General features: G+C 44.3%; 1 protein-coding gene across 1 annotated transcript in view; it reads left to right on the forward strand.

The window, feature by feature from the left end:
• Nucleotides 1-26,515, forward strand: part of LOC142588886 (uncharacterized) — a 98,550-nt gene that overhangs the window by 44,279 nt on the left and 27,756 nt on the right. The gene's annotated exons all lie outside the window — the stretch shown is intronic.

Genomic DNA, 26,515 nt, shown 5'->3' on the forward strand with positions numbered 1-26,515 from the left:
GGTTGTAAAGTTAAAGAAAAAGAAAGACTCATGACAGGCTCGTTCGGAGGAACTCAAAATGAAAGGGTCGTAAATTCGGTTGAAGTTCAACTGAAAAGTGCCTACGGTAGTGAAGAATTTTTATTGGTAGCTTTGCAGGTAGGCACAATTTCAACAGAAACATTAACGCTCCTGCCTAATTCGCTGCAAAAGAAGTTTGAAGATGACGAATTAAACCTGGTTGACGGTTCGTCTAAAAGCACAGCCTGAATCGAAATCGGAATGATTATTCGATCAGATCAGTATTAGCAAGTAATGACAGATGGGATCCTAAAAATGGAAGACATGTTGATAGCAGCAGAAACCATATTCGGCTGGACAGTACAAGGACAAGCTAAGATATATCAGCAACAATAATGGAGAAGTCAACCGTTATGGCAGTTCACGTCATCGTGGATAATGCTGACATAGCGACAGAACTCGAACATATCTGGGATATCAAAACAGGAGACATGAAGGGCACTGAGAAAGAATCCAAGAGAAAAGAGGAAGTGATTCAGTATTTCAAGATACACTTTAAATTTGAAGATAAGCGATATTCAATCAGGCTTCCTCGGAAAGATAACGTGGAACTAGACAAAAACAAGAATGTAGCAATGAACGGATTGCGACAACTCACTAGACCGCTACAGAATGACGAAAGTATACGCCGGCGCTACGAGAGCGCAATTGGAGATTATTTAAATAGTGGAGTAGCAGAAGCGGCCGAGGAACATAAGACCAACGACGCACTGCTACTACATGCCGCATCAGGCAGTAATAAGGGAAGATCTACAAACAACAAATATAAGAATGGTATTTGATGCGTCTTCATCGTCGACAAAAGGGTTTTCTTTGAACGATAACTTCTAAACAGCACCGAATCTCAGTTGTGATCTGGTTCACATGCTGATGAACTTCTGACACCATCGCATAGTAATGACAGCTGATCTAGAGGAAACATTTTTACAAACTTTAATGCATGAAGCGGATAGAGATGGATTGCACTTTCTTCGGTGAGACAGAATTCCAAATAGTAGCCACGAAAAAGTTGTGACATGAAGACTGTCAAGAGTAACGTTTGCCACAGCTCCGAGTACTTTCTTACTTCCAGCAACAGTGCTAAATGAGCTAACCGAGCTGGAAGATAAATTTTCTGAAAGTATTAAGCAACTGAATAACACCATTTACGACGACGACGTGATACTGGAAGCTGACTTACCAGAAAAATCTGAAAACTTTCTAAAGAGTCAGAAGACATTATTTAAGAGGCACCAATGACAATGAGAAAGCTCAATACGATTGAGCTTCGATTATAGCGAACTATACACAAGAGAAAGTCACAGGTATTTAAACCTTCACCCAGATATAAACGTACTTCGCATCGGATGGAATTTCAAGGAAGATAGACTGTACCTCCAATCCTTTATGTTAAAGGCATATACATGAGCGGTCCACTTAGAAAGAGACAACTATTACGGCTAACAGCAGAAATATGTGATCCGCTGGGCATTTTCACTCCATACACACTGACAGTTAGGCGAGACATACAAAACATGTGGAGCAAGCGAACATCTTGCGAGGACTCACTGCAGAAGACGAAATAACGTCGGGGAGGAAGTGGAGTCAAGAGCTAAGATTAATTCAAGATTTCAGCATACCTACATGGTATTAAATAGTGCAATCAGCCTCTTCACACGGGTCTTCACTGGTTTTCTGATGCAAGCCCGTACGCTGATGGGACAGCAGCCTACTTGGAAAAAACCTACAAACGTCAAAAACACGTTGAGATACTCATAACAAAAGGGCGAATGGCTCCAATGAAAAAAATGTCGTTTCTGAAATTCGAGCTAATGGTGGCTACGCTATCTGCACGCGCCTGAATATGTTGAAGCGGATTTATAAGAAAACTAAACGAAACAAGGTAGTGAAAATACTCGATCGTTGTTCTAAGTTGGTTATGCACAAGGATAAAAGTAGACATCTTTGTCGAAAATAGAATGAAGTAGATAAAAGAAAGGAGACTATCAAAGCAGAAATTCGTTGCAAGAGAAGAAAACCGAGCTGATTTGATAACTAGAGCTGTAAGCGCAGAGCGCTTGGTAAATTCGGAACTATGGTGGCATGGTCTAAAATTTTTTGTAATGAAAAAAAAACTGAGCAAACAGAAGCAGCAGAAGACACCTAACAGAATACGCTTAACGCCTGCTTCACCTCCGCCGCGGGTCGGGCCGGTATTGCACTATCTTCGGTATCGGCCCAGATATGGGGAGTGCTTAACGCCTGCTTCAGCTCCGCCGCGGGTTGGGCCGGTATTGCACTATCTTTGCGATAGGCACAGATACGGGTAGTGTTTAACGCCCGATTCACCTCCGCCGCGAGTCGGCCCGGTATTTCGCTATCTTCGGGATCGGTCCACGTATGGGGAGTGCTTAACGCCTCCTTGACCTCCTCCGAAGGTCGGGCCGGTATTGCACAATCTTCGGGATCGCCCCAGATATGGGGAGTGCTTAACGCCTGATTCACCTCCGGCGCGAGTCGGCCCGGCATTGCACTATATTCGGAATCGGCTCAGACATGGGGAGTGCTTAACGCCTGATTCACCTCCGCCGCGAGTCAGTCCGGCATGGCACTATATTACGGATGGGCCCACGTATAACGCCCGATTTACCTCCGCCGCAGGTCGGCCCGGCATTGCACTATCTTCGGAATCGGCCGACGTATGGGGAGGGCTTAACGTCTGCTTCACCTGCGCCGCGAGTCGGCCTGGCATTGCGCTATCTCCGTGATGGCAAACGTATGGGGAGTGCTTAACGCCTGTTTCACCTCCGCCGCGAGTCGGCCCGGAATTGCATTATCTTCGCGATCGGCCCAGATATGGGGTGTACTTAACGCTGGCTTCACCTCCGCCGCGAGTCGGCCCGGCATTGCACTATCTTCGGTATCGGCCTAGATATGGGGAGTGCTTAACGCTTGCTTCACATCCGCAGCGGGTCGGGCCGGTGTGGCACGATCTTCGGGATCGGCCAACGTATAAGGTTGGTCAACGCCTGACTCCCCTCGGCCGCGAGTCGGCCCGGCATTGCACTATCTCCGGGATGGGCCTACGCATGGGGTGTGCTTAGCGCCTGCTTCACCTCCACCGAAGGTCGGGCCAGTATTGCACTATCTTCGGTATCGGCCCAGATATGGGGAGGTATTAACACCTGCTTCACATCCGCAGCGGGTCGGGCCGGTGTGGCACTATCTTCGGTATCGGCCAACGTATGGGGAGTGCTTAAGGCCCGCTTCAGCTCCACCGCAGGTCGGGCAGGTATTGCACTATCTTCGGGATCGGCCCAGATATGGGGAGGTATTAACACCTGCTTCCCATCCGCAGCGGGTCGGGCCGGTGTGGCACTATCTTCGGGATCGGCCAACGTATGGGAAGTGCTTAAGGCCCGCTTCACCTCCGCCGCAGGTCGGGCCGGTATTGCACTATCTGGATTGGGCATGGTGGTACGACAAGGAAAACAACGATGGGCTTACGGAAGTTTTTCTTCATTGTGTAGTTCTTCAGTTCTTGGGTACCGGCACGGCAGTGTGGCTCGGCTACGGTTTTCTAGCACCAGGGCCCGTCCATCAGCAACGCATCTGCTCTACTGGAAAGCGAGAGCGACTTCTCCTAACTTTCGCCCATCATTCTACCGACAGCTAGGCAGCGCATGCGCACATTCGTGCACGTGCACAATGTCCACGACTGCGCAGCTGCAACATCGCGTACAGCATTGGTGGCGAAGGATATAAAACCAGGCCCAGCTGCATCGCTTGTCAGTGGGCATGGTGATACGACAAGGAAAACAACGATGGGCTCACGCACCCTTTTCTTCATTGTGCAGGTTAGTAGGTTCCCGGAATTACCTCACGCTTCCTTTAAATCGGATGACCTGTTCCTTGTCGTGCTTCCATGCCCAAAAGCCTTGGTTGATCCTTTCTATTCTTTGCTTTTGTTTTTACGTGGTGATATTGAGAGCAATCGCGATCCCGGTACAGGTTCGCAAAAAGCGCAATCTTCGAATGCTGTGGACGAAATTTTGGAAACGGTTAAGGATCTAGACGAGCGATCTATAAGAATGGAAACCCTACAGAAATCTATGGCTACGTCAATATCAGACCTAAAAGAAAACAGGAATCAGTTTGTCAGGTGATATCAGATATAAAAGCCAGATTTGAAAAAGTTGGAGAGCAAACTTTTGCAATTGAGCAAAAGCAGACAGATCTCGACGATGTGCGGCATTCCGTAGTCCGCGTCGAAAAGCATATGCGCACACTCCACTCAAGACTAAACGACACCGAAGATCGCGCTCGCCGGGATAACTAGTTGTTCTACGATGTGCCTGACTCTGCTGTTGAAACGTATTCCAAGTCGGAAGAAAAGATACTGAAAATTTTCGCCGATACTCTAAAAGTGGATATTTCAAGTAACAACATAGCCAGAGCGCGCAGCATCGGGCGTTGTGCCGCAGGGATAGCACGGCCATTAACAGTAAAATTTGAGACATACAAAAGTAAGGGCTTAGTCCTTTCCACGCGCCAAGTTCTAAAGAAGGAAAAAAAAATATCCGTGAGCGAAGCTTATTGCCCGGCAACAAGATACTGCCGCAAAAAGTTGGTCGAATTTGGAAAAAAAACACAAAAAAGTCGTTCAAGTCGCATTACAATAAATTTATTATCGGCGGAAAAACGTATGTTTACCATGAAGCTCGCAATACTGTAACTGAAATAGAAGCTTTCGCTAGCACGCAGAACGACCTCAGCCCTCGTACTCTTCGCTCTGGACGCGAATTCCCATTGAAAGAAATATAGGGGAACGAACGGGGAGGCGGTTCTCAGCTGTGTTCTTGCTCAGTGCTTTTCTCGATCATGCGTAGTCTTCTGCCAAAGAGGGACGAACTGTGTGCCATTATTGATCACTGTGACGCTGACATCATGGCGTTAACTGAAACCTGGCTGTCATCTAGGGTGGCCAACTCCGACTTGTTTTTTAGCAGAAATAAATACGCTGTTTTTCGGAGTGTTCGCGCCGGGAAAGTAGGCGGCGGTGTGCTTCTTGCAATCAGTGACAGATTTGAGGGCTTTTGTGTGCTGGTTGTTTCAGATTTAGAAATCATCTGGGGCTGTCTTACAATAAAATTTAAAAAAACTACTAATAGGAGCTTGTTACCGATCACCCTCAAGTCCTTTGTCTTCTTGCAATGACCGGTATGACAACTTGAATCAGATCACAATACGCTATCCTGGAGTGCCAATATATTTAACCGGTGACATTATTTTCCAAACATCGTATAGTCCCACATCCGTCCGTTTTCAGACTCCTCATCCACTGGATATAATGAGTTCATTACACTTTGTTCTGACTTCGGTTTCTCAGAAATGGTGATGTCACCAACGCGAATAACTCGGCACTCAACCTCACTGCTTGATCTGGTGCTCACATCTTCATCCGACAACGTCTCATCGATAGCTCACTTACCTGGTCTCAGTGATCACGACACTTTGCCCTTTATGCTTACATTCCCCCAGCAGGATCAAAGCAAACAGCTAAAGACAATCAGAAATTTCAACAGAGCCAATTTTTCTGCCATAAACTCAAGCCTATGTTCATTTCTTGACTACTTCTGACCGCAGTTTTTTGAACGATCAGTTGAAAGAAATTGGTATATGTTAAAGAATAAAATTTTAGACTTAATCCGTCAGCATGTTCCACTCCAGCGCGTTTATTCTCATAATCAAGCCCCCTGGTATAACAGGTTCCTTAATATGCTCTCAAATAGGAAGAGACGCCTTTTTCGCAACGCTAAACGGATGAAAAAGCCTGCACATTGGCTTGCGTATAAAAACGCTGCCTCTAACTACTCAATGACTGCTAAAAATACTAAGCACACATTTTTTAGCAAAACCCTGCTATTATTACTCAAGACCAATCCAAAGCGCTTTTGGATCGTAGTAAAATGCAAACGTGAAAATAAGATTGCATTAACACAGTCTGGTAGTCAGGTTTCCAGCTATACGTCTTGAACAGCGAGTTTGTGCAGTCATTTCTGTCTCGCGCACCTAACAACGAACGGGCCGTCCTACAGGGCTGTAACTTGCCTCCTATGGACCCTATTATATTTGATGCAACAGGAATTTTAAAAAATAGTCGAAAATTTGAAAATTACTTCTTCCTGCGGTGCGATGAAATCACCACCAAACTGTTAATTAGCAGAGTTAAATATTCGTCTATCATATTGCAATATCTATTCTCGCAATCATATAACTCTGACATGCTTCCACTAGATTGGAAAACAGGAAAAATTATTCCCATACACAAATCAGGTGACACTCATAATCCTTTTAATTACAGACCATTTTCTCTTACCTCAGCACCTTGTAAAATTATGGAACATGTAATTTACACGCATCTCATTAACTTACTTGACAATAATTTCTTTACTCCTCACCAGCATGGGTTTAGAAAAAAACTTCTCTTGCGAAACACAGCTTCTAACATTTACAAAAGATTTACACTCTAACCTTGACACTGGCTTCACGACGAACTGTATATTTTTGAATTTCGCTAAGGTATTTGACAAGGTGTGTCATGCTCTACCCTTGCACAAACTAAGCATTTTAAACATGGACCCTACACTACTTCTCTAGTGTAGGGTAGCTTTCTTACATCGCGCGTTCAGTTGGTTTCTGCTAATGAATCTAATTCCTCTTTAGCCCCTGTCGGCTGGGGCGTCCCTCAAGGATCTGTCCTGGGCCCACATTTGTTTCCTATGCACATTGACTTACCCACTAATATTACATCAAAGATATGTTTATTTGCAGACGATTGTGTGATATACCGCAAAATTTCCAGTGACTCTGATGTAACAGCTCTACAAACTGACTTGAATAAAATAACTGATTGGTGCAACATGTCGAAAATGCAACTTAAAATTAAGAAGTGCAAAACTATGAGGATTTCTCCTACGAACTCTAGTTCTCCTAATTATTCTCTCACTAATATATCACTCTAATGTGTGACCTCGTATGGTTATTTAGGAGTGACCATAACTAACACTTTGTCTTGGAAATCTCAAATTGATATTATAGTGTCCAAAGCTAAGCCCACTTTAGGGTACCTGCGCCGAAATTTTTCTCATGCACCATCATCATTAAAACAATTACTGTATACCCCTAACGTTCGCTCACAACTTGAGTATGCTTCATCAATATGGGATCCCTGGCATTCAACACAAATATATACGCTGGAAGCTATACAAAACCACTCAGCCCGTTTCATTTTAAATAGCTTCGATCGGACAGCAAGCGTAACACACATGAAATGTTTATTAAACCTGCCTCTCTTATCCGACTGCCGAAAATGCTCACGCATTTCTCTTTTTCACAAAATCTATTATCATAACACCTTTTTACACACTCTTTGGATCAGGCCCGCAGCTTTCATTTCTTGTCGCCGTGATCATAATCAGAAAGTAAGCATATCGCATTTCAATACTATGATGGGCTTAAATTCATTCTTACGAATGACTAGCAAAGACTGGAACAGCTTATCCCCTTCGTTAACAGGTATAATTAATTCACTTATGCTTAGAAACGCACTTGAAAACGAAATTTTGTAATATACTTACCATTTGTCCTGTCTATGTGTATGTACCTTTCTCTATTGCAGCGTTTTGATAAAAAGTTAACAATGCATTTTGTAAATCTACTGTACATAATGTTTTTTCGAACCTCTTTACCATTGTGTACATCCCATTTGTATTTGTATCTTTTGTACCTCTGTTTTTTATCATCGGATGTCCACTCAAAATTCCGAATTATTACTGCTGTTATTTATTCCGTTTGAGTTACTTTTACCGATGTTTACTTTGTATTCTCTTAGCCCCTCCCCTCTATTGTGTACTATGTACCTTGAGTGTAATATAAATGATATGAAATGAAATCTCCGGGATCGGCCCACGTATGGGGAGTGCTTAGCGCCTGCTTCACTTCTGCCGCGATTCCGCCCGGCCTTGCACTATCTCCGGGATGGGCCCATGCACGGGGAAAGCTTAACGCCTGCTTCACCTCCGCGGTGGGTAGGGCCGGTATTGCACTATCTTTGGGATCGGCCGACGCATGGGGAGAGCTTAGCGTCTGCTTCACCTCCGCCGTGAGATGGCCCGGCATTGCACTATCTCCGGGATGGACCCACGTATGGGGAGTGCTTAACGCCTGCTTCACCTCTGCCGTAAGTCGGCCCGGCATTGCACTATCTTCGGTATCGCCCCTCACATGGGGAGTGCCTAACGCCTGCTTCACCTCCGCCGCGAGTCAGCCCTGCATTGCACTATCTCCGGAATGGGCCCACGTATGGGGAGTGCTTAACGCCTGCTTCACCTCTGCCGCGGGTCAGGCCGGTATTGCGCTATCTTCGCGATCGGCCCAGATATAGGGAGTGCTTAACGCCTGCTTCACCTCTTCCGCGGGTCGGGCCGGTATTGTACCAACTTCGGTATCGGCCCAGATATGGGAAGTGTTTAACGCCTGCTTGACCTCCGCCGGGGGTCGGGCCAGTATTGCGCCATCTTCGGGATTGGCCCGCGTATGGGGAGAGCTTATGGCCTACTTCACCTCCGTGGCCAGCCACCCCGGCGTTGCACTATCTCCGGTATGGCCCACGTATGGGGAGTGCTTAACGCCTGCTGCAACTGCGCCGCGAGTCGGCCCGGCATTGGACCATGTGCGGGATCGGCCGACGTATGGGAGTGGTTAACGCCTGCTGGTTAACCACGGCGGGTAAATCAACTAGAAGTACATAGCAGAACAAGCGCTGTGTTCAATGGGGCTGGTTGGTTCATCTTTAGAATGAGAACAGGAACAGCGCAACACAGGACGAGCGAGTATTCTTTACTCGCTCGTCGTGTGTTGCGCTGGTCCTGTTTTTATTCTAAAGAACAAGCATCTTAGTAGCTTGGTAGGGAGACCTTTATAAAAGGATGGTACGCAGAATGAAATCAGCAATGAAGAAATTTATAGGAAAAAGGCTGTCATCAAGACAAGAGATGTACACAATCACAACAGATGTAGAAGCTGTCCTTATAACAGATCATTGACCTATGTATACAATGAACCGTATAAGCCTCTTCCTATTGTACGGCCTGATATAGCACAGGCTCAATGACAGTACTGAAGGTCAAGGAAAGGTCAGCATAGAAGAAATGTGGAGGAATGAACAAATGAATACGAAAGATTGGTGGCAAAGATGGAACAGGGAATATCTGAAAGAATTGAGAGCACAATTTAACGCAAGAAAGCAAGAAATGACAATGAACAGAGGAGATTTTTTTTTTGCATGGTGCACGCATTCCTTGATCCGTCTTGAACCTGGCTAAGGTCATGAAAATTTATTCTGGAGTCGATGGCAAGCCGAGCTCCTGTCTCTTAACAACCAGAGGAATATTCGTTCGGAGACTTGTACATCATCTCTGCACACTGGAAGGTTGCTTCCTCTGATCGAAAGACTACTTTTCGCGGCAGGAAGCTATTGAAACTCCTTAGAGATAAGACGAGAAAAAAGAAGATGGCGAGCACCAATGGCGCGCGCAGTAGAAAGAAATAAAAAAGAATAATCTTGACTTTGTTCACATCGAACGCAGCTGTCTCGTCTCGTTTCTGTGACACACTATCCCAGTCACAATGGACATAAGAAACATACCTGGAGAACATGTTGTTCGATTAAGCCACTCCAAAAGACCATTCGTCGGCGGATGGTAAGCAGTATGTACTAAGTTCTTGTTTGGTAGAACAGGAGCCGAGCAAGTTGTCTATAACTCTATAGAGGAAGGAGCAACGTCGGTCACTAAGGAGTTGACGAGTGGCCACGGCGGCGCCGCAGTTCAATGGGGGGGGGGGGGGGGGAATGCGAAAACACCCGTGTACTTAGATTTAGGTGCACGTTAAAGAACCCCAGGTGGTTGAAATTTCCGGAGTCCTCCACTACGGCGTGCCTCATAATCAAAAAGTGGTTTTGGCACGTAAAACCCCATAATTTTAAGGAGTTGACGACGAGCGCCTTGGTGAACAACGATGATCTGCCACAGGAAGTCGGATACGTCTGTTGTAAGGGTTTGGTGCCGCCGCATCTTTCGAAGCTTAACGTCGATCGGATCAGCTTCGTCGGTCATCCACCTTCGCAAAGTGGAATGGTTCGTTAATTTGTATTTTTTTTTGCATTGCTTTGGCAATGGCACATGTGTAGGTACGTTGCCGTTCTCTGTAGGTTTTCTTTCTTTCCTGTTGCAATGATCTGCCAATTTTAATGTCTTAGCAATTAGACCAGTCTTAAGTTTTCGACTATTACACTCAGCGTTACGCTACGAGAACTGGCGGCGGCGACCGGCGCACGTGTAAAGGCTGTTTCACATGCTGCGACTGGAACGACGAAAATCGGTGCAGTCGCAGGCGTCGCAATGCGAGTTTTAGAGGGCTCAGTTCACATGATTGCGATTTAAACAATGTGACCGGTGCGACGACGAGGGTTGCTTACTGCCAGGTTTCGTGGCACACGCTGCATAATTCTTTTATTGTAAGGAATAAAGCCTTTAAATAATAATGGTATTTACTTTTCTTGATTAGAAGCAAATAATATGCATGTTTACTAATTTAAAAACATTAGTTAAGATTTGTTACATCAGAGCGCAACGGCGGTTTCTGAAGTTCAGTGCGACATGGCGCACGTAAACAGCTGTTCGCAGGTGGTTCAGCGCTATGTGTTGTCACATCTGCCTTCTATGACCGTTTCGTTGTGCCTGCGCTACAACAATCTACAAGATGACCTATCGACAAGTTCATATAGCTACCCTCACCGCATATGCAGTATTCGGAATTCGGCTGCCACGAAGTCGTCTTGTCAGCCCAACAAGATCCTCGCGCTACTCGTGCTCAGCGTTCGCTTCTGTAGAAATGATGCGTGTATATTGCCCGTGATTGCGCATATGTGGTGCCTGCTCCTAGCCATATTCTTGCGCCAAACGCAACAAGAACCACAAACCCGAAAGCCCGCGTGTACCCCTGAACGAAGCCTCAAATGATCTGTGTGATTACTGGACGTGGAATGAAAACTGTGTTGTGAAATTCAACCTTAGCGCTAGCCTGGTTCGTCCAATGCCGTGTTTGTGCTGCGAATATATATATATGAGAGCCCTCTCTAAATATTTTTAAAGGCTCAAAAGCCAGCGCATCAAATGTTTTGAGCAGTTACCGTTACTTCTGTACGTTGTAACAAAGCATTATAAAAGACACGCTTCTCGTCCACTTTATTGTCCTGTGTCTCGCGCTGGTAGCATACTTGGAACTTCTAACAAGAAGACCATATCAATACGCGCTATTCATAATGCATGATCGTAGGCCCACGGCAGGCGCATTTGCCGTAGAATTTTTCAGCTTTCTTCTCAGCCTCGCCCGCCGCTCACGGTTAGCCGGTTTTGTGGAAATAAATATTATTATTATATTATTAATGTTATTAAATATTATGGTTTCTTCCCTGTAAATTATATCAATCATCCAGATTTCTTAAGCTAGTCATGCATTCAACCTGTATTAGATCAACATTGTTACGACATGCTTATGGGAGTCATTTCAAACTAGATTGCTCAGCCAGAGTAAGTGCAAATGCAAGTCTCAATGTTTATTCCAATTTGGTATTCCTAAAGAGATTATATTAGCAGAATTTTATGCCTGCTTGCATTGCCTGCAATTCAATGTTCAGAGCTGGAAAAGCTGATTCCTTTTCTTGCTGTCGAATGTTTGCTTCAATGTCGATAGCATGCTATAATTATTATTTCGAAAGTGTTAAACATTGGCTATATCTCTAAGCTTATCAATGCGTTTTTGTTCCACGAACACAATTAAGTTTTCTTTCTCCCTCTCATTGACAAATGAAACATTTCACATTCATAAGTATCAGGATGCAAACATTCTGGAGTTTGTCCTGAGCATTTGTCTGCATCCTATAGTGTGCATGTTTGTATCAAGTTATCGTGTTGCAATCGCAGTGATCTACGCATATTGTTATATTGCAACAAAAAATTTATTTAACTTTGTTTTCAAATCTACAATGTGGCCATGCAGTAACGACCACATTAATAAGCAAAAAAAAAAATCCGCAGATTCAGTGTACGTGTTGGAATCTATGCGAAGTGAAGTTTTTGTCAAGTGGTAAATAAATGCTGTTAAAGTAACTGCGATATATACAATTTGTCTTATTTTCAACAATCCAACATGCCATCTTTTGCAAGGTTTGCTTATGCACCGCATAGGTCACAACCTTAATGTCATGTAATCTTTATGCTTTACACTGTTCACAAACTATACCGAAATGCAAATGGCAGTTAATGTCGATGCACGCTGCGAGGCATCAACACAGTGATGTTTGTTGAGCAAGGAATGGTGCGAGGTGCATGCAGATTAATGAAATACGTGCTTATGTACTTATTTATTTATGAACCTTGCAGGCTGCAAGGTTGGAGTATTATGCGAGAGGGAATAAAAAAGTTGTTACAAGAGGAAGAAGGGCGCAACATTAAGAAAAAAAACGACCAAAAAAGCAGTACCAATACGTTGCACCAACTAGCCCAACGTGTTTTACTGGTACAACATTATACAATACTTCACAAATAATAACAGAAAAAATTACTGCCCATGCACCTTGTACAGATGGTAAACCAGCGAAGCTGAAATGTGCGATCCCGGTGCTCATCATTGGGTTAATTCCAATGGTTTATTCAAGTCTTTCTATATTATTGGTTATGTCTGTGTTTCTTAATGAGGTTATGCACACGTTTGGCTTGGGTTTACCACATGGTTTATTTGGAATGCCACACATCGCGCTTTGCAAGATTGCCATCATGAAAAGTGCAATGAGTGGTTCATTGTGTTAATCCAGCGGGTCCATCAAAGTCTTTCTGAATTACGTTACACATTTGTGTTTTGTAATGCGTTAATCATAATATTTATGACTCGGTTATGCATTGTAGTTACCAAGTGACACAGCGGGGCTGCACATTTTTTAAAATTAAATACAGGGATACATTTTTGAACCTATTGGGAAGATGGAGAGGGACTGCTGCACGCGCGCTCTGCTGCTAGAGAGAAACGAAGTCACTATCCGTCTAGCCAATGGCCCACCACACGTTTGGTGCGAGATAATTATGACATCATGATCTTGTCTTAACTCCGTCCCCCTCTGTGTCGCTTCCTTGCAATAATATGTAGATAAATGTATGTTTGAAATGCATAAGCATTTCTATGTCTACCCAACAAGAAATTTCCCCGTCCATCATGCAAGACGAATGCAATGGCTCACACCCCCCTAAACAGTGGCTCATACCCCTACACTAGGGTTTTTGGGATCGGACCATGAGTGTTTTGCCTAGGCATACACACCTCATTAGCGGGGTTTCAGCCCACCACAGAGGCATGAAGGAGCGCGACCTATGTCGCCTCATCCATGCCTTCGTCCTCAGCCGCGTGCTTTACACAACCCCCTATTTATACTTATCCCGTCACGATACTAATGCCCTAGATGCCTTAATACGCAAGGCATACAAATTAGCACTAAAACTACCCATTAACACACCCACAGACCGACTACTCGGCCTGGGCCTCCACAACACTATCGGGGAACTTGTAGAAGCCCACCGACAGGCGCAATACATTCGCCTGACACAGACATCCACTGGGCGGCAAATCCTGGACTCCCTCGGGATCCGGATACCGGCCAACGACCCTACGCTACTCGCCACCCCACGCACATCCACCGGGAGCTGCTTATTAGGCCGCTCCCGAGGAATATGCACCCACAACACCACGAGGAGCACCGCCGAGCTCGAGCTAAGGCGCTCCATCGCTATTACGGCCCCGAACCGGACGCCGTATGGGTGGACGCCGCATGGGTGGACGCCGCGTGCATGGGAGAGCAAGTGGTTGCCGCCGTGGTGGACTTCTCTCTCTCCCCACTCATCACACTACCCCTCCCCCCGCACACTTCCCCAGAAGCTGCAGAGGAAGCTGCGATTGCCATTGCCATCGCCCATACGGAAGCCCGGTACATAATAACAGATTCAAAAACAGCTATACTAAATTTGGCACGAGGCCGAGTCCATGTTCCTGCTTTTTGCATACTGGACTCGCCCGTTGCACCTCCTACCCGCCATGTGGAGCTGATATGGGTGCCTGCGCACTCCGGGAATCCTGAAAACGAGGCTGCCAATCTTTCAGCCTGAAGTTCTATTAACCGGGCTCAGGTGGCCTCCGATCCGGGATTCACGAAGGAGCGCATGCACTTTTTCAGTGATCTGACGCAGGCTTATAGAGCCGCACGTCAGATCTACCCACCACCTCACCCTTCCGTAGACAACAGACATGCGACACTTTGGAGGTGAGGCCATACCCACGCACTCCCCCTCCCCTGTCACCCTATCCCACTACCAACCCTCTTTCTCCACCCCCGCCTGCGCCTTCCGTCCTGAACCGTTCGCATCCGCCATTCACATCCTCTCGCTTTGCCCGGCGGACCCTCCCCCGCGGGGCCTGGAGCACCTGACATCGTGGGAGGACTGGGAGACCATGCTCCGCTCTGAGGACCCGGCAACGCAGACCATCGCGACCAGCCGGGCTGCCAGTGTTATGGACCTACGCAACATAAACACTTCAGTTGAGTACGGTCATGCGGGGGCCCAAGAGCCTACTTGCCCCGAACACCTTTGTTTAAATAAAATTTTTAACAACATACAGTTTCACTGTAAAAAGAATGAACACCTTTCTGCTAGAGACCAAGACGATCATGAGGCGTACTAACAAATGAAAGTTTATTGAACATGCCGAGTAAATGTTGATTGACAAGCAGTACATCGAAGTTACACTAAAATCAGAAGCAAAAACTGATGTGTGTTCATACAGATCCCAACAGAAAACGCATCCATCTCTGAAAGTGTAACAGAGGCCACGCTGACAAGATTCTTGCAGTCTCTTTGCATCTACAGAATCCATAATTTCTCTAAGCAGCCGATCTCCACAGAATGCTAGCTTCTTCCTCTACCATGCACTCTCCACATCTGAGTGTGCATTGTAGAGGAAGAAGCTAGCATTCTTTGCAGATCAGCTGCCGAGAGAAATTACGGAAGCTGCAGATCTAAAAATGCTGGGAGAATCTTGTCAGCACGGCCTCCGTCAGAAATGGATGCATTTCATGTCAGAAAACACGCATGAATTTTTGCTTCTCCTTCTTGTGTATGTTCGGGCTATTGCTTGTCAGCGAGCATTTACTCGGTGTGTACATTAAACTTTTGGTTGTTAGATCATATCGGTTTTCTTGTTCGTTCTATGTGTTCTCTGGTGCCATTTGCAGCCAGGCTATTCATTATTTTTTTAGACTGGAACAAGTCACTTTAATGGCCCTTATGAGGCTTCTGTGTACCTTACAAACCTTTTTTTTTGGCCAATGTAGCAAGAATGTATAGTGTGAAGCAGTAAGAACAGGGACGCTAACTTGTGATTAAAAGGTTTTTTTGTGAAAATGCAGTGATCTATAAAGGTTACCAGAAAGTAGTACAACAATAAATCCTGATAAAGACTAGTGCTTGATGAAACCAAACATAAAAGCGGGAAAGGGAGAAAATACATGTATACAAGTACAATGAAAAAAACTTTGTGATCACCAAGTGTGCATGTGGCTACCGTCCAAGAAACTCATTTTTTTCAATGGCATGGAACTGGAAGAATGTGCTTGCATAAGCAAGCTGTCAGTCTGTCTATTGGAATAACAACAGTGTTTTTTTAAAGGTGCTGGCATGCAGCAGGACTGGCAATTGTAATGATTTTTTTCCTGCACTTCAAATTTTTCTGTATTTTATTTCTGTGGCATCTTTATTTATGTTTGGCTGCATCAAGCACCAATTCTTATCTAGCCTTCAAAGATGTCTTTCTTTTTCGGGGGAAAACACGGGGAAGGCGGGAGATGGAAATTCAAGACGATGAGCAACAGGAGAACAAGGTGAAAGTAGGAGCCAACGTTTCCACAAGTGGACATTGAAGAAGACAAGTCCACTTGTCGAAACGTTGGCTCCTGCTTTCACCTTGTTCTCGTTTTGCTCATCGTCCTTTTTTCTGGTAATTTGCATAACTCGCCATATGTTTACAAATGAACCTCAGTTGAAAGTTAGTCCTTATCCATCTCTAGCGTCATCCTGTTGATACTGCTTCATGCTATGCACTCTTGCAACGATTGTGTGTGTGTGTGTGTGTGTGTGTGTGTGTGTGTGTGTGTGTGTGTGTGTGTGTGTGTGTGTGTGTGTGTGTGTGTGTGTGTGTGTGGTGTGTGTGTGTGTGTGTGTCTGCGTGCGTGCGTGCGTGCGTGCGTGCGTGCGTGTGCGTGCGCGTGTGCACGCGTGGATTTGGATGTGAAATTGAGCCCTTGGGCAGAGGTATCATTCTTCTCCTGTGCAGCCTTATGAATTCATCAACTATAGTGCAACAGAAATACGATGGACAAGAACGAAGTGAACACACAGAGCGCTTCGATCTTGTCTGTTGTCTATCTGCTGCACTTTAGTTAATAATCAATACGCACCAAGTCATCCAGTTTTCAGTTATTATGTCGGGCTTATAAGCCCGCTTGTGTCCTGGAATATGTGCATGGCTATGTATCCTGTAATTTAATTTCTGGCCATGTGCTTGCAAGTAGCGTGTCAATCTCCTGATTTTACTGACAACCTCGTGTGATGTGCAGGCCGAGACAGTCTCTGGTGAAACCATGCAGGGTGCTGTGCAGGGTGTAATCTGCACTACAAGTGCTGCTTTGATTGCTTTCAGTTCTGATTTTCTAGGTGTAGGATGACATGGAATGGTACTCACTTTTATTTATTTATTTATTTATTTATTTATTTATTTATTTATTTATTTATACATATTGCAGCCCCTTTATGGGGCTATTGCAGGAGTGGGTTAGACAAAAAAGAAGTCATACAAAAAACAAGTAAACAATAACATATTAAGAAATCACAAGGATAAGGCAGATGACACAAATGAAACTCAAAATAACGGCAACATTGAGAGTCAGTATAAAACGAGATTGAGTCAATGCACCAACAATAAGAACATACATAAAATCAGGTGTAGCTAACTTTTAACATGAAATCGTTTAGTGGCAGTGACCTAATTGTTCCGGGAATTAAGTTCCAGAATTCAATAGTGTGTGGGAAAAAGTTGTATTTAAATTTATTAGTTCGAGCAAAGTAACGATTAATATTATGGCTGTGGTGACTCCTACTTGACCGAGCAATGTCTGAAGGAATATATATGGGATGCGAGACACGATAAGAAAAATTGACGATGGCATGCAGAAACTTGAATGACTCAATGTGACGGCGTATGGATAAAGGGGTTAGGTTCAAAGAAGATAAGGCACGAGAGGGTGAAAAATAGTGATCATAGCGACGATATATGAACCTAATAGATTTTCGTTGTATGCTCTCAGTGGAGTTAATGTCACACTGCTTATGAGGGTTCCAGACAGGAGAAGCATAATCTAGGATTGGGCGAAATAAAGTTTTATATATTATTAACTTAGTTTCCTTTGGAGAATTGTTGAAATTGCGCCTTAAAAACCTGAGCTTCCGGATCGCTTTAGTGCAAATGAAGTTAATGTGTTTTGACCAGGACATGTTTGTGGTAAATATGACGCCAAGATACTTGTATTCCGAGACCCTGTGCAAGGATAAGTCGTTGAAAGTGTAATTGATCAATGAAGGAGAGGTATTATTAGAAAATGACATTATCACAGTTTTAGTAAAATTTATTTTTATTTGCCAAGTGTTGCACCAGGTGCAGAAGCCGACAAATGAGGAATTCAATTCAATATGATCTTCTGGTGTATTAATCACGCGATACAGAACACAGTCGTCCGCATAAAGGCGTATTTGTGAAGTGACGTTTCGAGGTGAGTCATTAATGTATAGTAGAAATAGTAAAGGACCAAGAACCGACCCTTGGGGTACACCAGATGACACGTCAACAGAGGAAGAATTAGTTTAATTATAACATACGAATACGAATTGTGACCGATGAGAAAGGAAACTGGCAATCCAGCTAACCAAGTGAGAATTTTTCAAGATAATGTTAAGCTTTATTAAGAGATTAGGATACAGTACAGTATCGAAAGCCTTGGAAAAATCTATAAATATAGCGTCGACCTGGGTGCCGATATCAAGAGCGCAGAGAATGTCGTGTGAGAATTCAACTAGTTGTGTTAAGGTGCTGAAACCTTTCCTAAAACCGTGCTGAAAGTTAGAAAGCATGTTATTAGATTCCAGAAATTCCATTGTATGTTTGTGAATTATGTGCTCCAGCATCTTACATGAATATGATGTTAATGAAATAGGTCTATAATTAGATAAGAGCTGTTTATTAACAGATTTGAATAATGGATATACTTTGGCCAGCTTCCATGAGGACGGAACAATGCCGGTATTGACGGACTTTTGAAAGATGATGGTTAGGTAGCGAGCAGACCACAATGAATAATGAACGAGAATAGAATTGCCTATACCATCAGGACCGGTGGATGTTTCAGTGTAACTGTAGTATTAGGTTCAGTACACCATGCTCATTACTCATGATATCAGCAATCGGGATTGCCACTTTAGGAGGGTCAAAGGATGGACTTCCGTGCGTATGTGATGAAAACACAGATTTAAAGTAGGCATAAAGCGTCAGCTATTATTAACGGATCATTAGTTGTTTCGTCATTGACGATTATAGATGCCGATGTAGACTCTGTTGGCAAGACAGAGCGCCAAAGTTTGCGAGGATTAGTTTTTAGAAGATTTCCTAACTGGACATTGAAAAAACGATCTTTTGCCGATATCGTAATTACTCGCAGTTCTCCCTTTGCCCTACAAAACTTGATAGCACTATCAAGGTCTGATAAACGCTTCACGCGCCTGACGCGTCCGACGCGGCGTGATACGTGAAGGATATCACGTGTCATCCACGGTGCTTTGAGGTTCTTTTTCTTTGTTTTTAGCGGAACAAAACGTTGCATGCAGTCACTGACAATAGTTTCAAAGTAGCTGACTAGTTCGTCGATGTCACCTATGTGACTTATCGTGTGAAATGCATCGAAAGAAGATGCAAGAAAATTGGTGATAGCAATATCGTCAGCGCAAGCCAAATCAGGAAACATGGTGAAAGTCGAGAGCGGCGCGAAAACAGGACAGTTAATAGTAACTGCCACAGCCTTGTGGTCCGAAATTCCATCAACAATATCACATTGAAAACCACACTGATAAATATTTGAACCGAGAAAGACCAAGTTAAACAGCGAGTCACCTCTTGTCGCTTCGTTAACAATTTGCTTTAGATCGAAGAACAAGGAAATGATCAGCAATTCTTGACAGATGGATATATCCCTACCAGAAAACGTAAATGATGGCCAATGGATACCTGGAGCGTTGAAATCGCCCATCAAAATAAGATTAGACAGTTTGAATGTTTTTATGTTCAAATAACTATTAAGGATGCGCATTACATTGACAGATGAACCTGGCGGTCGATAAAGAATGCCGATTACAATGGACTGTTCATTAAGAAAAATTTTACACCAGACAGATTCAATTTCTGCTGGCGACTTCATAACGGAGAACTTAATGTCAGATCGAACGATAAGAGCGACTCTTCCGACTTTGCTATCCTGTCGATCCGCTCGTATCGCCACGTAGCCTGAGAGAGTGAATTCTGAATCCTGGACGCCATTGTAAAGTCACGTTTCCGTAATGCCCACAATATGTGGGCAGTGCGAACACACAAGAGACAAGAAGTCAGGAAATTTGTTTATAATGCTTCTAGCATTAATATTCACAATCGAGAGCTTTTCATGCCTGTGCTTAGGACGTCAAACAGCAGACGTAGTAAAATGTCGGGCTGTACGTTTGGGGGACTGCCTGTGGTCTTTCTCGAGGGCATCCTTATCAGCGTTGCAGACGTACAGACATTTATAAACGAGAATGTAATTGAAGCGAAGCTTCACCTCAGAGCCATTGTTGCGATATACCTGGGACGCTTCCCAAAGTTTTTTGCGGAGTGCACGAATTTCAAAGGAGGTCTTCAGTTGCGTGGTAGTCAGTGTCTTTATATTTGTGTACGTTCTTTAGTATGGTCATTTTCTCGGAGTAGTCCATAATACTCAGAATAACAGGACGTGGACGGTCCTCGCGTACCCTACCAAGCCTATGACAGCGTTCGATTCTTGGACATTGGATCGACAATTTCTCCGAGATGACGTTTGACACCTTGTTTAATAAGTCCTCCCCATCTTCATTTGGGTCTTCTGGGATGCCATATAAGATTAAGTTATTGCGACGAGATCTATTTTCTAGGTCATCATTTTTCTTACTCAGCTGCGCCACAGCTACAGTCAAGGAATCAAATTGAGCACGTAAGATGTCATACAGATGTGCAGATGTGATGTGGTTTAGTTTTATGTAGTGTCATACTACTGTTACACTGCTATTGCCACATCAGTGTACTATGTATGCCTGATGTTTGCTTGCAAATTCATGGTTAGCAACCTCCTCTATGTATTTGGCAGTAGCATATAGTCTCCTGGCCTAATTGTTTGCCCCCATATTGCATGGTATGGTCCTGTTGTGTTTCAAGTTCAGGTGCTCCCGAGGTTGTTTCTGAAGGGAGAGGTAGTCGTCCTTGCATCTCATATGCTAGTTGGCATAGTATATTGGGACCAGGTTCTGAGCTCTTGAGGCAAATAACTTGTTCTGCAGGCTGCAACTCTACTCAGTCTAGGTGCTTCTTCGTTTGCTCTTTCTCATAGAGGTCTTCAAGCATGGTAATGTCGGAAATACCTGTTGTTACCCGATGCCTGTATTCGATGAGTTGTCTTTTTTGTGTGCTGCTGGTAATTCATACCGTACTATACCTTGAACACAAGCACAGCATCTGCGATATTCTATAGTATCCACTCGTCCACTCCCCATGATTTCAAGATTGTTCATTTCACCAGGTGTAGAATTTGCGTCCAGGCATGGCATAATTGTTTCACCCACATGCTGGCTCTGCCGTCATGGTCTTACACTAGCTGAGGATTTGTGGATGTTGACTTGCGGATATGTTTCTCCAGCTAAAGGGAGCACAATGTGCAATCTGGGGTAATTCTTGATTCTAGTCTTTTTTCCAACGTCCGATGTAAGCCGACTTATCAAAAAGCGAGATGCCAGACTGGCCAAGAAAATTTGCAGTGTTGTCGAGGGCTTGTTGCATCATTCTTGATTTCTGTATAAGATAGCTTTCCCATAGACTGTAATACACCGTAGGCTGTAGTATTTCTTGTAGTATGCCTGTGTTGTTGGTGTGGGTGGGCCAAATGTACTTCCAACTCTCACCTGGAATTTTCTGTCTTTCAGAAAGTTACTGTTTAACTTAAGTGCTCTACCAGAAATGTTTTTGCTCCTCGTTCATCTTATTAGAATAGCAGTAGGTACTGCTGTTAAAAGCCTCTTCACTCTCTTCGTTCTTTCATAAGCCGCATTACACAATGCCCTGCAATAAAGTTTCTATTGATGATGCCCCACTCATATCTGCCAGAAGGGACAACTCTTGAAAAAGGTTTTCTTTTGCTATGTGTGCGACGTAGTATGAGCATTCATGTCTTGACATTTATACATCTGTAGAACCAGCTTCCTGACATAGTACTTGCTATACTGATTATGCTTATTTGCGCAGTGCTGTTGAAAAATACATATTGATGCAATGAATATTTACGCACTCGGATTATTACGAAATATGGTTGGTTTACAATTTTGCCCTTTGCTTTCTATTGGTGTTAGAATTTGCATAGGCATGCCCCCCTATGCAATAATATATTGAAGTTTAAGGGTTGAATAAGAGGTGATGAACCAAATCTAAGTGCAAGATCTTTTTTTTACCTATGACTGCCATCGAAATGCGACTTCCATGGCTGGCAAATCAACCCCTCGTCTTGTGTTAGCAGCAGAATGCTATAGCCACAGTGGCAGGTGAATAAATTGAAGAACAATATTTTTGTCTATAGATTGTTTTTCTTGCCTGTATGTAAGTAAAATTTGGAATAAGTTTGTCATTGCATGAAAGCCGAGTTTGTAGTCCTTTATTGAATAAACCACATATTGTGTATAGTTTAAACGCAGAAAGTTGTTATAAAATCCTCGAGTTATATATTTCTTGCAAGTAGCATGGTATTTCATTACTTATAAAGAGTAATCACAGCAGATATCGTTATATGGGTTTACACACCAATATATGTGATCACGAACTCAATAGAAATAGGTAATGCATGAATGTTTCTGCACGCTTGATCAGCTGTGAACGAGCAAAAATTGCTTGTACTGGCTAAACTGGCTGACTTTACTGCACAGTTTGGATTTACTTTTCTTCAGCCTGCTGTTTTATACTGTTTTATCCCCACAAGAACAGGCCGTTTGCCTGCTTTTCGCATTGTGGCACGAGTTTTACATGACGGTGCAGGAGGGTACGTTGTCACTGTGCCACTATAGCAAGCAAAAAGTTTACTTAATCTACTACCTGTAGAGTTAATTGCCTTTCAAAGCCAATGTTAATACAGATGCAGTAAGGATACAAAGTCCGCAACATAGTCAACGTTTATTGGTTTCTGTGCAAGAAAAAAAATTATCCAGAGAACAGGTGCAACTTAACGTGCATGTAATATTCGAAAACAAATTAACGACGCTGTTTATTCAAGCAACGGATTTAATGCTATCGTAGCAAATTCATTACGATAGCCTACACTTTTGCTCTGCGAAATTTAATAAGTTTGGTAAGATAAGCTTTCAAGATGGATCGGGAAATTCACGCTTGAAAACCGACAAGAAAATGCAACAGAACGGTACCGCGTTCAGCACAACGTTGAAACTTCGGGTACTTTGCTTTCTTGTCATTTGCACTTACCGAGGTTGAACAATTCAAGCTGCTCCATAAGCGCGACTTTTGCATGCTTCTGAACAAAAGAAAATTGTGACGACCTCGTCGTCTCGTGGGGATCGAACACCTCCTAGCACTGACAACTCGCAGAGGCGTACGAAGCAAACGTGAAAATGCACTTCATTTGCTGCGTAGCGTGTCAACAAACGCATAGAAACGGGAGAATGGAATCTGTAGTACAAGTTTTCTTTATTTTTCCTTCCCGTATGTACCGAATTTGGCAATCCACGCCTCCGCGCATTGCACTTGTTGTGCGAGACGCGATTTTCCAAACACAAACCGGCGAAATAGCTCCGTGATAGCTCTCCGCGCAATTTCGACGGAAAATCGCAGCGATCGCTGTGACGGTGTGACTGTGCGACCAAACGGTTGGTCGCAGCCAAAAATCGGGGGTCGGCACTGCGACTGCGATGTTCATCGCAAACGACGGAAATTGCACTTCCGGTGCGACGAAAATCGCATCATGTAAAACAGGCTTAAGCCCGGCATTGACTGTGAGTGGGAACACGTCGCTGCGTTGGCGTTCGCCATCCATGCAGAGCACATAGTGTCGTGCACAAGACGCTGCTAGAGCTTATAGTGCGAGTGAGTGAGTGAAAGTTTATTCTATATGTCCGGCGATTTGGGCGGGGTGGGAACATAAGCATCTCAGCCTAGGTGACGGCCTCGAGTCCTTGGACATGGGCGGCTTCGTCAGCGTGTTGGACGGCCCACAGTTGATCGGCGAGGTCGTGGCTAGGCAGGGCCGCCTCCCAACGCGCCCCTCGGTTCGAGACTGCCAGGTCTACCAAGTTCGTCGGGGACTCCTGCTGCTCGCTACCGGTGCATGCCCAGAGAATGTGCTGCAGCGTCGCTCTGGCTCCGCACGCTTTACAATCGTCGGACGAATAAATATCGGGGTAGCAGAGGTGAAGGATTACCGGGTTCGGATATGTGTGTATCTGCAATTGCCTTCAGGCAACCGCCTGTTTCTTGTTTAGTTTGGCGTGACGTGGTGGATATTTACATCTGTTTAATCTGTAGTGTCCCGTTATGTCTCTAAAAGTGGTCACGCGATCCCCCCACGTCTACTCCCGTATCGCTCTCGTGTTGCCGCTATTCGAAGAAACTCTGACGCCGACTTGGACTACAGGGCACCTGCTATTCGGTCTGTGCTGGCCTTCAGCGAACTTCTTTAATGCCAGCTTCGGTAACTGGGTAAGCGCCAGTAGGTATGTGCCGCTCTACAATGAACGTCTTCAACGAAACTTGGGTAACTAGGGACGCGCCGCTAGGAATGCATCGCTCTACAATGACTAAAAAGATGCCTTAAATTTATTCGATGTTGAGCGGAATCAAACCAATTTTACAAGGGTTCCGTAAATGCAGAAACCCGATGCATTTGCCGTCTGCGCCACAAATGCACTGGGTATGTGCCGGTTTTCAATGAACGGCTGTCACGCCAGTGCTTTAGCCAGTTTCGCCGTGAATAGGCTGGGTAGGTGCCGTGCTTCAATAGTCTTATCGTCAGCTTGGATCGCTGAATATGTGCCACTGATTGTGCGGCAACGGCGGAACAATTCTGAACGCTCGCATACGTTCGCAGGCACCGGCACGCCAAGCTTCTTGTCTCGGCGGCCACACCCAGACTTCCCGGCACTGCCACTGCACACGGTGCAGTGTGTCCAGAAAGAAGCGCCAGGAGGCAGGTGCATGACGCGTGTCTCAGCGTACACACGCGCACCAGTGCGCCATACATTTCGGAGCTCACGTGCAGGCTTCTCGGAGGAGCTGTGAGATCGCGCCGAGTTTTCTTAGGGAAGGGCGAAAGAGGAGTCCCACTGCAATGCATAACTATAGTTTCGACAGTGGCAATACGTTGTGCCGCTAAAGTGATTCAATGCTAACGCATGGCCGTCGACAGCAATGGTGAGATGGGTTCTGCCGCAATTCTTTGAAAATTGTTTTTGCTCAATTTAAACTCATTCTCGCACCTGGGAAGTCAAGGAGGCTGGCCTACTCCAGATTGCTTTGGCTCTGGTTGTGACTGAAATAACGCAGACGCACTACATACAGTATGTCCCACCCACGCAGCGTGCGCCAAAAATTGTACAAAAATGGTCTGGGGGACTAGCTGGTATTGCACGTTAATAGTTTCTATCGCAAAGAAACCCGCAACATGAGAAAAGGCATACAGGAGACAGCGCTACTAACAACTGATGCTTTATTGCATTTGGTCACACCGTACAATAAAGCATCAGTTGTTATTAGCGCTGTGGCCGGTGTGCCTTCTCTCATGTCGTGCGTTTCCATGAGCTAAAAATATTAACTCTAAGAACAAATTAGACTATTTCTTTTTGTATTTCGCTTAATTACATAATGAGTTATTAATAAATAATGAACTCACATATGAATATCTGAGCAAAATTGTCAATCACAAAATTGCAGCCATCATCAAAATTCGCTATCCATCTAGCGGTTGCTTTATACATTCTACACAAACGTTTTTCCCAAGCGTTAAAAAAAGCCCACAAAACACAAAGTGCCATGTGACTAGTCGCGCGGTAGGTAAAATTTTTACCATATGTAGGTATCAACCTTATCAGGTATCGGGTACTTGTACCGCATGTCCTTGTCTGATGCCATGGGTTGTGTTTTCGTGCGCCCTAATTATTCTCTTGAGCAATTGAGCTTTGCAACTCCGCAAATCAGTAATAAAAAATTGGATCCCAGTTCTGCAAACAGCACCTAATAATACGTCTAAAGGGGACAAAACTCACGTATTGTAGATCGCTCTCAAATATACGACTGATTTATGAGTACGACATTTTCAAATCCCTGCTATGCACTGCAACAATTTCACGCAAGCTTTAATTTTAATATATATTTTTTCCAACTTTGGATGTTCTAACAGGTGCAGTTTACAGAAATTTGGTCCCGCTTTATTGGTGTCGGATTGTGGATCTGCAAATTTGGGCGTCATGTTTTTAAACTTACCAGTTTTGGGGGAATTTTGTAAGCACATTAATGTCCTAAGTCCAAATTCTTCTTCATAGATTCACTCGAATTTGACTTTCGTTGTCAAATGGAACAACGTTCACTCAAAGCGATGCTGCAGTTGTCTCGTCAGAAAACGTGTGCGTTTCAGCCCTATTTTCATATAGCGCAGTTGTAGTTGGCGCTTTTAAGCTCGATGAGTACCACTGCAAGGGGCACTGCTCTTCTGGAAGGAAGGAATAGAAACAGAAATAGAAGATGGGGAAATAAGTATCGAGAAAAGAGCATGTCAGGGCACAAAGGCTGAAGTAAAACATAGTATAGAGCATGGCAATATGAACAAAGCTTACAATAACAATGTTTGCAGATGAAATGAGAAATCTTACGTGATATACCTGTTTCTCGACAAACAGCGAAATTTTGTACTTCTTTACGTCAGACGGCACTTATTTTCTTTGCG

Source organism: Dermacentor variabilis, chromosome 7 (genome assembly GCF_050947875.1).
Source record: "Dermacentor variabilis isolate Ectoservices chromosome 7, ASM5094787v1, whole genome shotgun sequence".
Classification (NCBI taxonomy): Eukaryota; Metazoa; Arthropoda; class Arachnida; order Ixodida; family Ixodidae; genus Dermacentor; species Dermacentor variabilis.